This window comes from Montipora foliosa, chromosome 3 (assembly GCF_036669935.1).
Source record: "Montipora foliosa isolate CH-2021 chromosome 3, ASM3666993v2, whole genome shotgun sequence".
NCBI classification, from domain to species: domain Eukaryota; kingdom Metazoa; phylum Cnidaria; class Anthozoa; order Scleractinia; family Acroporidae; genus Montipora; species Montipora foliosa.
In genome coordinates, this window is record NC_090871.1 from 42,738,527 (window position 1) to 42,751,026 (window position 12,500).

Sequence of the window (12,500 nt, forward strand, 5' to 3'; positions counted from 1 at the left end):
GCGGCAAGAGCAGCAAATTTCTTGGGATAATATTCACAGCGAGTTGTGGCTTCGGGTCAAATCGGGGAGGCCAAGGCAGATATCGCAGCACTTGGGCTAGAGCAAATTTCCCCAAGGGTTTCTGCTGGAAGTTCCATAACGGGACTCACTGCAACGGGTGCGCCTTTAAACACCACTGCTTCAAGTGCGGTAACAACCATCCAATCTTCCGTTGCCAACAGTAGCAAAAGCCCACAGCGGGGCGAAATCCCACAACGAAGCAACCACCCATGCCTACAAACAGCGCTTCCCACACCGGTTAACGTAGCCGTTCTTTCCCGCGGTTTATTAGCCTATAACTCCCGCATCGCTTATCGTTTAATCAAAGGCTTTTCCGAAGGGTTTAAGATTAATTATCAGGGTCCCAGAATTACGTCTACCGCTCAAAATTTAGGCTCTGCTAATGAGAATCTTGACGTTGTTGACGAAAAATTGCGAAAAGAAAGAGAATTGGGTCGTATCGCGGGGCCCTTTGATTCCCCTCCGCTTGCAAATCTCCGTATTTTGCCTCTCGGCGTTATTCCCAAGAAAACGCCAGGCGAATTCAGAATGATTCATCATTTATCGTATCCAAAGGGAGCGTCGATAAACGACAGTATTCCACCCGAATTTTCATCAGTTAAATATGCGTCTGTTGATGATGCGATAAGCCTTATTCAAAGACAGGGCAAGGGTTGCGCTATGGCCAAAACCGATGTGAGAAGCGCTTTTCGTATCGTGCCAGTACATCCTTCGGATTACCCTTTATTGGGTTTTAAATGGAAAGAAAAATGGTATAAAACCCTGCCTATGGGGTGTTCAAGTTCATGTCAAATATTCGAAGATCTTAGTATAGCGATGGAATGGGTCGCAAAGAACAAATTGCAAATTCCGTACATAATACACATTTTGGATGACTTCCTGATCATTGGCAAATCACTAGATACGTGCGGTGCAAAATTAAACAGATTCTTACAATTTTGTCATGAACTGGGCGTCCCTATGGCAGAAGAAAAGACTGTGGGCCCGGCTCACGTTCTTACTTTTGCGGGCATAGAACTAGATTGCTTACAACACGAGGCCAGGCTTCCTCGAGAGAAGGTTGAGAAATGCCGCGAGGTTATATTACAATTTTTGTCACGTAAAAAAGTCATGCTCAGAGAACTTCAATCATTGATCGGCTTATTAAACTTTGCTTGCTCCATAATAAAACCAGGCAGAGTTTTTCTACGCAGGTTGATTAATCTTACAATAGGAGTTTTCAGACCTACGTATTTTATCCGCCTTACTTTAGACGTTAAAAAAGATCTCAGGATTTGGCAACAATTTCTAACATCATTTCATTCCATGTTTCTCGAGGAGGTTTGGACCTCATCCGGCGCACTTTCCTTTTACCAGATGCAGCACAATCATGCGGTTTTGGCACTATCTTCGGCACGCAATTGGACATATGGCAAGTGGCCTGATAAATGGAAGCAACAGGATATTTCTGGACTTGAACTTTATCCCATTGTGTTGGGCGTACACTTGTGGGCAGCCCGATTAAAAAATAAACGGGTATTGTTTTACTCAGATAACGAAAGTGTCGTACACGTCAATAACAAGCAAACATCTAAACACAAAGGTTTGCTAGCTCTAGTACGGCAGCTGGTTCTCATATGTCTGTCCCAGAACATATATTTTAGGGCTCGACACGTTCCAGGGAGGCACAACGTATTAGCTGATAGTCTCTCTCGCTTGCAGGTAGAGAGGTTCTTGTCTCTCACGAGAGGAATGGATTCGTTGCCCACAACAATCCCCCCTCATTTGCAACCAGGCAACTGGGAAATACACTAGCCAGACTCTTAGCAGGCAGTTTGAGCACATCGTCACTCAAAACCTACCAACAGGCTTGGAGGATTTTTCAGCGCTTCGAGATTAACGTCTTGAGCAGAGCCATTTCACAGTTTCCGATTTCGACAGATACACTAGCATTGTTTGTCGCGTACTTAGCGGACAATAATTACAGTGCGGCGACGACTCTTACTTACGTCTCTGCACTGGGTTATGTACATCGCTTAGCTTCATTGCCCGACCCAACAAAGTCAGAGTTGATAAAATGCGCCCTCAAAGGGTATGCCAAAATTAACCCCACTCTAGACAGCAGATTACCTATAACGCTACCAATTTTAGAGCAAGTAATTTGTGCATGTGAGCAGACACTTTCTTCGTGCTTTCAAAGAAAACCAATTCGCGCGATGTTTGCTCTGGCGTTTTTCGCAGCTTTAAGAGTAGGAGAGATGACAATCACGGCAGGCAAGTCATCTACCAACTTACTACTGCTTAAGCAGGTATTCTTTCTGAAAGATAATGCAGATTCTATCGTGGGCATCAAACTGTCTATGCGAAACTATGTAATTATTAAGTAACGCCAGTATATTCTCTTAGAATTCGCTGGGTAGATATAAGTTTTTAAAGGACGACAGCAGATGTTTAAGCAGGGGCTAAGCATCACTTTCGTTCTTCTACTAGCAACGCGTACAACGGCAGATGCTTACGCATGGGCTAAGCATTTTCCTCTCGTATACAAGTACAGTTTAGAGTAACATTAGGCCGGCATAATTTCGCCGGCCGGATACAGCCCCATAAAGGTAAACAAACAACAGATGTTTACGCAGGGGCTAAGCATCTTTCTTTTAATTAGCAATATGATATAGTTGATTAGTTACGGGCAGTGTTCACGTTTATCCGCGACAGCAAATCCCTTTATGTAAAGGCTCAGGATTGGCTTTGGGTGGGGCTGCCCGTCCTCGTTCCTCGTCTCGGGCCGTGGCGGGTAATCCCTCACCTTTGCTGGGAACTGCTTACTTGTTTACGCCCTAGTTTCTCACTTTGTATATTCGATAAGAGAATAAACGGCCACGCCACAAGCGCAGCCAAATTATCACCAACTAGGTGTCACTTATTCTCGCTGTTCCCAGCAAACCGAGCTTCGCCAATACTGCACACTAACGCTGAAATATCCAGCTTTTAGAATCAGAGAGCATAAAGGAAATTTATTACCATAATAAATGAATTTATGCTGCTTGATTAATGTTAGTTCCAGCTCCCAGCCGAGGGATTTCCGGTTATCCGGGACATTATATCTACCCGAACGTACTTAGCAAGACGAGGCCCTGTGAGATGCCTCTTTTGCCGCTAGCGCACATCGGGAGTACAAGCTCTTAACCAGCTACACTAAAGTCGCGTGATTCGACCCTCCTCCTCCCCATGCCTTTCTTGTTCTATTTTTGTGGGTAATCCCTCAGGCGGGTAATCCCTCACCTTTGCTGGGAACTGCTTACTTGTTTACGCCCTAGTTTCTCACTTTGTATATTCGATAAGAGAATAAACGGCCACGCCACATGCGCGGCCAAATTATCACCAACTAGGTGTCACTTATTCTTGCTGTTCCCAGCAAACCGAGCTTCGCCAATACTGCGCACTAACGCTGAAATATCCAGCTTTTAGAATCAGAGAGCATAAAGATATTATAAAAGAAAAGAACTAATTTATCATTTTGCCTACAGCTCAAATGAACTTACAATCAAGAAAATATTTTGAGTTCTTAAAGAGACTAATAATTCATCCGCTAATTACTAATTATAAACTTAATATAATCAAGAGTGTTCCCCATTACCTGAAAAGCTGAACACATGAACATGTACATACAGTTTTCATTCATTGCTTCAATCATCATCTGCCTTCAGATAACAAAAGTTCAAATGGACTGACTACTTAAGAAAGACAGAACCATTATTTATGATAAGTTGAAATCAATTTTACATTCTGCATTCAGATAACAACAGCTCAATTAAATGAACTGACGACACAATCATTATTTAAGTTAATTTGGAAAAAAAAAAATTTACATCCTGCCTTCAGATAACAACAGCTCAATTAAATGAACTGACTACCCAAGAAAGACAGAATCATTAGTTATGATGAGTTGAAATCAATTTTACATGCTGCCTTCAGATAACAACAGCTCAATTAAATGAACTGACTACCCAAGAACGACAGAATCATTTAAGTTAATTTGGGAAAAAACAATTTTACATTCTGCCTTCAGATAACAACAGCTCAATTAAATGAACTGACTACCCAAGAAGGACAGAATCATTAGTTATGATAAGTTGAAATCAATTTTACATTCTGTTTTCAGATAACAACAGCTCCAGTGAACTGACTACCCAAGAAAGACAGAATCATTATTTAAGTTAATTTGGAAAAAAAAATTACATTCTGCCTTCAGATAACAACAGCTCAATTAAATGAACTGACTACCCAAGAAAGACAGAATCATTAGTTATGATAAGTTGAAATCAATTTTACATTCTGCCTTCAGATAACAACAGCTCAATTAAATGAACTGACTACCCAAGAAAAACAGAATCATTATTTAAGTTAATTTGGAAAAAAAAAATTACATTCTGCCTTCAGATAACAACAGCTCAATTAAACGAACTGACTACCCAAGAAAGACAGAATCATTAATTATGATAAGTTGAAATCAATTTTACATTCTGCCTTCAGATAACAACAGCTCCAATGAACTGACTACCCAAGAAAGACAGAATCATTATTTAAGTTAATTTGAAAAAAAATATTAATTTTCCATTCTGCCTTCAGATATAAACAACAGCTCAATGAAATGAACTGACTACCCAAGAAAGACAGAATCATTATTTAAGTTAATTTGAAAAAAAAAAAAAATTTTATATGTTGCCTTCAGATGACAACAGCTCAAATGAACTGACCTACCCAAGAAAGACAGAATCATTTATGATTATTTAAGTTAATTTGAAAAAGTATTAATTTTACATTCTGCAGGCAGTCAGATAACAGCAGTTCAAAAGTTAATCCTAATAATTATTGCTGTTATCGGGATAACAGCCAGGCAAGAAAAAATTGGGTATAGGAAAGAAACTGATCAATATGATAATGAATGACCCAAGCCAAATGATTGTTTAAAAACCCAGCTCGAAAAAAAAAACTTAATTTACATGCATGCCCAATCAAGAATCTGAAGCATAAGATTTTTCTGATGAATGTCCATATCACTGTATGTCCAATCAAAGCAATTTATGCATGAAGGACCATTGTTAATGAAGTCTCGCGCTGCCATTATCACACCAATTCCACAACTCCCAGCACCAACCATCCTTGAGTTATTCACTCTTTGGCAGGGCATTCCAAATCGCTTGAGGTGGTTACAGTTCAACCAAAACTTTGTTTGTAGGGTTGCATGAGATGGATACATATCTGTCAGAATTTCCAATATATCTTTGATTGTGAGAAGAGCACTTAAAGGGGTGACACATCGTAGCCCATCTCCTTACTTGATAAATCAATGTACATCAAACCCAAATGATTTGGCATATGAACTGGCACTATTAGCTGCTGGAGGGTGTTGAAATTTGTCAACTGAGATGTAACTCTGGCCAACCGCTTTTTCTTGAAAGTGATGTCAGCTGCCTTCAGCCAGTCATAAACTTCACAAGGAAAATACAGTGTGTTGTCATTTCCAATCACCCGTGCTTCTTCCAAGTACTTTCCGATAGAAATGTCGATCACAAAACTGTCAATGTATCGTTCCAAAGCAAGATCTGCAAATGATGTAACATCAGTACACTTCATGCCAAATCGCAGGATTATGTCTGTTTCTGACTGGTGCCAAAGGGCTTGTTGGATCTTCTCTATTGTAAAGATTGCGTATCGATGGCCAACGAATCACACAGATTGAACTAAACACAACAGTAAACTTTACTTCACTTGCATGCCATGACACATAAAAGAGCATGGTTTCACATTTTCCCATGAGTCTAAGTAAGCCCGCGATTTCTATAAACTTCCGGTATGAAAACTAGAGTTATTTCCGGTTAAAAGGTTATCAATACATTACATCCCTTCCTTTCTTTGGAAACAGAATATAGTGAAAGGAAAATGTCAACAAAATACATAGTATGAAAAACCGTTCCACACGGACTGCGCAACTAGAAGGATACTGTCCAGTTCTACTAATCCTTAAACTTAAACGAAGTCTACCAAAGTTCAACACAGGTTCAATGCGTCAACAGAGTCTACTTGATAGAGTACATAATCCTTGTATTTCTCCGGCATTCTGATTGTCCGGCTGGGTCGTGATGTTACTGTACTTTCTTCCAAGGTACTTGGGGCAACCGCTGGGCTTACAGCCTCTCCAACTGCTGAGCTAACAGCCTTTTCACTTACATTTTCTGTTAACTCCTGTGTATCCTCTGGTGGGTTGTAACGTTTAACAAAAGAACTGTTCCGCCTCTATTCCACGCCCTTTTTCGACCGAACAGTCACCTCACGGCCTTCCTTAGTTTGCACTGTGTATGGTTCACTCTCAAAATTTGCTTCAAGCTTACCAGACGTTTTCGTGTTCTTTAGTAAAACTTGGTCTCCAGGCATCACAGGATTTTCTACAGCACCTCCTCTGTTATCAGCATATGCCTTGTGGATCAACTTGTGATTCCAGTCATTGTCTCTTACACCCTCATTCAACAGGTTATCAGCTCTCTTCAGCTCTGGAAATTTAGTTTTCAATTCTCTACCGAACATGAGGTAAGCAGGAGTAACTCCTGTGCTTACTTGTGGTGTGCTCCTGTACAGAAACTTATTAAGTTCTCCCCGCCACTCTTTTCCTTCAACGTGAGCCACTTTCAAAGCCTTTAGAAGCGTTCTATTCTGTCTCTCGACGTGCCCATTGGCCTGCGGCCACAGCGGAGGAGATGTCCGGTGTTCTATTCCGTGGTCTGAGAGGAACGTCTTAAACTCCTCGCAGCAAAACTGAGGACCATTGTCGGACTTGAGAGTAAAAGGATATCCATATCTTGAAAATATCCATGCCAGTACATCTACCACTTTCTTGGACGTGGTCGAACTCATGATTTCCACCTCATAGAATCTGCTGAAATAGTCCACGACTACCGACAAACTTTCTCCCGTCGGAAGAGGACCCATCAAGTCTATGGCTATATCCTGCCAAGGACCGGTAGGTGGTTCCACTCTTTTCATTGGCTCTGGAGGCTGTAACTCCCCTACAACCTGACATCCATGACAAGACTTGCAGACTCGTTCGGCGTCTAAGTCCATTTTTGGCCACCAGACCTTTGTTCTGAGGCGTGCCTTCATCTTTACGATGCCCTGGTGACCCTCATGAGCAAGACGTAGGACCTCTCCCCTTAGAGCCTCCGGTATGACAATTCGAGTGCCACGTAAGACAAGTTTTCCTAACACGCATAGCTCGTTCCTGACACACAAATACGCAGACATCCTACATTGAGACCAGTCCCCACTTAAAATGTACTGTCTCAGGCTAACCATCTCTGGATCGCTCTCAGACACTTCTTCCACTTGTTTAGCCGAGAGTGCCACTGGTAGGCTTCCTTGAGCGACTGCCATAACAAAGTCAATCTCCTCTCCGCTTGTGTCTTCGGGGTTGACTTGATTCAGCCTCAAAAGTGCGTCAGCAATGTTTGCTTTTCCGCGACGGTAAACGACCTTGTAATCGTAACCCTGTAACCTTAGAACCCATCGTTCTATACGCGCCGATGGTTTAGAGAGCCTGCCAAAAATGCACTGAAGCGGTTTGTGGTCGGTTTCTAGTTCAAACTGGCGTCCATATACATAAATGTTAAACCTTTCACAGGCCCATACCAGGGCTAATGCCTCTTTCTCCGTCTGGCTGTACCTTCGCTCTACTTCAGTGAGGTTCCTGGATGCATACGAGATTGCTCGCCACTCCCCATCTTGAAGTTGAGTCAACACCGCACCCAAACCGTGTGGACCTGCATCGGCAACGATTCGTGTATTGCAGTCCCCTCTGAAGTATGCAAGTGTGCTGGCCCCTGCAGCAAGCTCTTTTAGCTTCTGAAACGACCTTTCCGGTGCTTCACCCCAAACGAAAGGCTCATTCTTCCTCAGGAGACTCCTAAGAGGCTCTGCTTCTTGCGCGAAGTTGGGGAGAAATTTTGCAGAATACTGCACCAGCTGAACGAATGATCTGACCTCTGCAGCATCTTTTGGAGGACTTGCATTCATAATGGCAGCTAATTTCTCTTCACTGGGCGTAACACCTTGGCTGCTCAGATCATGACCGTAAAAGGTTAGCTTGGGAAGGCGAAACTGACATTTCGTTCCATTCAGAGTTAATCCTTTTTCTCCCAACCGCTTTAAAACAGTGTGCAAATTCCTGTCGTGCTCTTCAATACCACAACCATGTACAATCAGATCATCTGCCAAGTTAGCCACACCCTTACACCCCTGCAAAACATCAGCAACTATTTTCTGGTACTGATGTTATTCCAAACATAAAACGTTTGTATCGGTACAAGCCACGGTGTGTAACAAATGTAATATCGCGCGATTTTTCATCTAGTTCCACTTGATGAAAACCCCATTTCAGATCAAGTTTTGAGAACACAGTTGAACCATTAAGATCATATAACACTTCCTCAAGGGTGGGGATGGGGTGTCTCTCCCTCTCTATTGCCATATTCGCCCTGCGCATGTCCACACAAATCCGGATATCACCGTCTGCCTTTGGGACCACAACCAATGGCGACACCCATTCAGTAGGTTTGTGTGACACCTCTTCGATGATGTCCTTGGCTAACAACTCGTCCAACTTCTCGTCAACCTTGCTTCTCAGTCCAAATGGTAGCGTACCGGTTGTGCGACAGGTGTGACATCATCTCTTACATGAAGCTTCAGCTGGAAATCCCTCAGCTTCCCAACCCCTGTGAAAACTTCTGCGTACTTCTCACGAATATCAGCACCATTGCCCTCTGTCATTAACGAACATATTTCTTCTTTCATGGGACCAACCCTCAACACTTCCAATTTCTCCGCTGTGCTCTTTCCCAGTAGAGATCTGCCTGGACCCTTAACAACTGTGAATTCATCAACACACGACTTGCCATTGGCCCCGCACACAATTTCAGACACAAATGTTCCAATCACTTCAATAGGCTCCTTTTGACCATAGGCAAACAACTTTTTGCTTGATTTCTTGGAATCACACTGTACACTCTGTTTCTTCATTGCTTCCCAGGTCGTCTGATCAATCACATTGCACGAAGCGCCAGAATCAATAAGTACTGCACGTAACACAACTCCTCCAACCTTCAAATCAACTTCGCTACCACCTACAAACTCACCAGCTCTCACTGCAAACGCATAGTAATTTTGGGCACCAGTAGCTGAATTTTCTGACACTTGATATGCTCTGCCCCTGGAGGCTTTCCTTTTCTCAGAATCTTGAGAAGGAGCTTTGCGTTCCTTCGTTTTGCAACAAATAGCAAAATGCCCAACCTCCCCACACGAATTACACTTTTGGTTGCAAGCTGGACAATTCTGATCACGTGCGATGTGGTCACTGTAATTACAACGGAAACATCTCATCACCTTTGCAGCCTGACAACCACCAGAATGTTTACCAGACTTATTTCCTCTACCTCTGCCTTGAGCGGTCTCTTTACCTTTCCCCGTATTTTGAGGTCTGCCGAACGAGACAGCATTCACCTGGCCTGACAAGCTTAACTGATCCATGGCCTTGACCTGCATATTTACTGCCTCATGTACACGAGCTAGGTCTTGCAAATCCTTCAGGGTTGCGTTTGATTTTTCCGGGAACTTACGGCGGAGTCTGGTGTCCCTGCACCTCTCAATAAGCTGATCCCTTATCGCTTCATCAACTTTTTCAAACTCGCAGGTGATCGCTTTCTGTCGCAGCCGACAAACGAACTGATCAACCGACTCACCCGAAGTTTGCTCCATTTGCCTAAACTGATACCTTTTGAACGGAACATTCAACTGGGGCGAAAGAAAACCATCCAGCAACACCATACTCTCAGCGAAAGATACGATATCCGTTCCGGGCACTAACGTGTAGTAGAGTTCCTGCAAGTTCAATCCTCCGGTATGTAACAGCAACGCGGTTTTCTGTTCATCCTTCGTTATCCCTTTAGCCACCAAATACAAATTAAATGAGCGCTTCCACAACTTCCAACGAACGGCGGGAGTGTTCGGGTCTTCCTTCGGATTGAAGGGAGGAAGACTGGCCACATCAAGAAGAGGAACAAACGCGTTAACTGTCTGTGTTTGTGTTGTCGAAGGTGTACTCGAAGTCGAAGGTGCACTGCTTGTCATTATCCTCCTGACAAAATACTCAGATCCTCTACGCAAATGACGCCCAAAATATCCCCTACCTCACAAAACGAATCGAATCCTCGTCGCCAATGTAAAGATTGCGTATCGATGGCCAACGAATCACACAGATTGAACTAAACACAACAGTAAACTTTACTTCACTCGCATGCCATGACACATAAAAGAGCATGGTTTCACATTTTCCCATGAGTCTAAGTAAGCCCGCGATTTCTATAAACTTCCGGTATGAAAACTAGAGTTATTTCCGATTAAAAGGTTATCAATACATTACATCTATCTCTAGATCTGTTGATGTACATCTCAAGTGCTTGAGCCAGTTTTGCTCGGAACACACCATGACTTTGGTATTTGCTATGTTGCACAACTGTTTCAAGACTGATAACCCACTCTCTGAAAACTGCCCAGTACCTTCTATGCTGATACCAGTTGGGTGGTTTCCTTTCTTTTTTTCATTTTCAAGAAGCGTTAAGGCATCCTTCACAATATTTTCACATAGGCGCAAATTCAGTATGAAAGGATCTAAATTTCTTGAAGCATCAAAAACTGGAAGAATATCAGGAGATGGTTTACTTGATATTGAAGGCAACAGGTTGAAAAGAGCAGCAATTTCAGCTCTTGTGGTGGCATTAACCATAGCAAGATGTAGAACTGACTGGTTTGATCTACCTTGTTGTTCAGTTCTGTCAACTGTAGACGACAAACTGGGATGTTCACTGGTAAGCAATTTTGCTGGTTCAGCATCATAGATGTCTTCACAAATTAAGCCATCATGTGTTTGGTGGCTCAGGCACTATTGAGAAGTCATTTGACTAATATCAATTTGTATGGTGTTCAAACCAGCTTCTGTCTTGGAGACATCTATGGCAGGCGTTTGTTCACTCTGACAATTGGAAGAAGAATTTGGCAGTACATTGTTCTCCGCAGAGGTACATACACAAGGTTCTTTCACGGAGACAATGTTGGTGAAGATATAACACTCTCGATTATGCTGTCATCAGGGTCTACATGCATTGCATCTTCAGGACTAAGTAAATTATGACTTTGCATAACACTTGAATGAACATCATCTTGTTGTTGATTTGCCAAATTATGAGGGAACAAGCTTGCATGAACATCACTTCGAAAATCAGTGCTTGCAGGAGGTATTGGGCTACAAAGACTTTCATTCATATCTTCTGCATTTGCTGACTTTTCCACATTTTCCAGCAGATGTCTAGAGTACTGGATTTCCCAATGGTTGTGATCATATTTCCGAAGCCTTGATGCATCATCATCACTAACTTCAGTACCATGCTCCTTGGTGTACGTAATACATCATAAAGTCATTCCCAAATATTTGATTAAATAAATCACAAACCACCATTATCCACTGCCTTTTCTCCTTTGACCATGATTTCATGTCGATTCCTTTCCACCTACATCCACGGTAAAAAAACTTCTTCTTACCTATACAAAGCAGAGAACGCAATAGAAAATAACACCAGGATCAAAATTGGATTGATGATGATGATGATGAATGGCATTATGTACAAATGGGAAATGATCATTGGGTTTATGTTGGAAAGGGGTGCAACTCTTTGTGTGACTTTGTGGTTTTGCCTCATAAACTTCTTGTGCCATATAAACTAATTTTAGTGCGCACATGTCAATAAAAGGGCACATTATTTAATGACCAAGCCATCAAGGAATGACTAGTTTTCTTAATTTTTAGCGTGTCTTGTGGTAATCACTACATTAATTAAATTCTAACCTAGTAAAACCAAAATCTTAATAATTGAAAGATCAGAAAAACCATTTAAATCTGACCTGAGATAATGCATTCCCTTGCCTGATGAAATGAACAGCGCAATGACAGCAGCATTGTTGCATACCAATGAGTGAGAATTTGGTTCACTGAAATTGAATTAAACATCTTTTTACTTGCAACTCCATTTCAACTTAACAATCAACAGATTGATTGAAGGCAAACTACCAGGTATCTACTGTATATGATGATACTCATGTTCACTTACCGCATACATAGATGCAAAGTAAGTACATGTACAGTGACTTAAATTATGCTAACAATGTACTTATTGTGTACTATTACTTACAAGATTGGCCATGTCCAGAACAATCATGATTGGTAGCCCTTGAATACAACTGCCTGTGTAGTTTGTGGGATGACTCAAATCCTTGGCCTGAATATTTGTACAGAGAACGAAAATGCCTTAACAGCATGGCACTGTGGTCCACGACAAGATGTCCATAGTCTCCTGTGCCAA

General features: G+C 42.1%; 1 pseudogene; it reads right to left on the reverse strand.

Moving 5' to 3' along the window:
- Positions 1 to 5,038: 5,038 nt before the first annotated feature.
- Positions 5,039 to 12,500, reverse strand: part of LOC137995892 (uncharacterized) — a 52,383-nt pseudogene continuing 44,921 nt past the window's right edge.